Source organism: Carlito syrichta, unplaced genomic scaffold, assembly GCF_000164805.1.
Source record: "Carlito syrichta isolate Samal-C Ts95f unplaced genomic scaffold, Tarsius_syrichta-2.0.1 Scaffold304632, whole genome shotgun sequence".
NCBI lineage: Eukaryota > Metazoa > Chordata > Mammalia > Primates > Tarsiidae > Carlito > Carlito syrichta.
Genome location: NW_007248728.1, coordinates 201,170 through 202,746, shown reverse-complemented (window position 1 = coordinate 202,746; position 1,577 = coordinate 201,170).

Below are 1,577 nucleotides of genomic sequence, written 5' to 3'. Positions count from 1 at the left end.
AAAAAAGAAAATGATAGGCAAATTTCTGCAAAACATATGTGACAAAGGACCTATATGCAGAATATATAAAGAACCCCTAGAACTCTATAATAAATATATAAATAACTCAATTTTTAAAATAGACAATATATTTGAAGAGAAACCACGAAGGAAGAGATCTCATCTCTACAATAAATACAGATGGCTGAGAAACACATGAAAAAGTGCTCAACATCATTAGTCATGAGGGAAATATAAAATAAAACCATAACGAGACACCAACATACACCCACCAGAATAGCTAAAATTAAAGACTGACAACATCAAATGTTGGCAAGGATGTGGAGCAATTGGAACTTTCATACATTATTAGTAAGAATGTAAAATGGTACGACCACCTTAAGTAAAGAACTGGTAATTTCCTACAAAACTAAACCTCTCTGTGATCCAGCAGTTCCACTTCTAAGTATCTACCTAAGAAAAACAAAAGCATAATGTCCATGGAAAGACTCATAAAGGAATGCCCATAGTCACTTTATTCACAATCACTCAGAACTAGAAATAGCTCCAATGACTATCAACAGAAGAATGAATAGTTCTTCTGGTATAAACACATAATGGAATATTACTCAGCAATAACAAGGAATTAACTCCCAGTGCACACAACGGCAGCAATGAATCTTCCATTACAGTGAGTGAAAGGAGCTAGACACAAAAGAGTACTTGTAACACAATTTAATTTTTATGAGGTCTTGCAATAGGCAAAGCTAGTCTCTGGTGAAAAAAGAAAAAAATCAGAATGACTGGGAAGTTGTATAAGGGGACTTTCTGGGGTGATGGTGATGTTTTGTATCTTGATAGGGGTTTGAGTTATATAGGCACAGGCATTTGTCAAAACTCACCAAATGTATATTTAAGATCTCTGTATTTCCTGTGTGTAAGTTTTACCTAAAATAAGACAAACAAATAATGAACTCTAGTTCACTATATTAATTGAACTCTGGTTAATTATATGGCATCTGAAGTGTTTAGGGGTAACATATACTGATGTCTGCAACTTGATTTGAAATGGATCCTCCCAAAATTAAAAAGATGGGTGGATGGATAGATGGATAGAGACGTACAGATATGTGATCAAGCAAATGGAGCAAAACGTTAATCATAGAAGCTGTGTGGTAGGTATCTGAGTGCCCACTGTATAATCTGTTCCGATTTTCTGTACATTTGAAATTTTTTATGATAAAATGTTTTGGAAAAAAAGGTAAAACAAACAAATATTGGGCAGCCGGTCTGCACCATTTTCCTCCTCTTCAGAGAACGTTGAGACAATCCCATCAGCCCTTGTTCACGGGAGGAAGTCACTGGAGATCCGTCATCACCCAGACACTCACCCCAGGTCACCTGGCCCCCCTTTTTGCCCTTCCCAGCCCTCCCCCCCGGCTCTCTGGAGCTCACTCTACCACACTCTTAGCCTCTTCTGGAAACACCCCCCACCTCCTGGCCCTATCGGACACCAGGATGGCCCTTGAGACACTTTCTTCTGCTCTGAGGGCACTGTCCTTTCTCTCTTGTATCCCAGGAGCCCCAGGGCCAGGAGG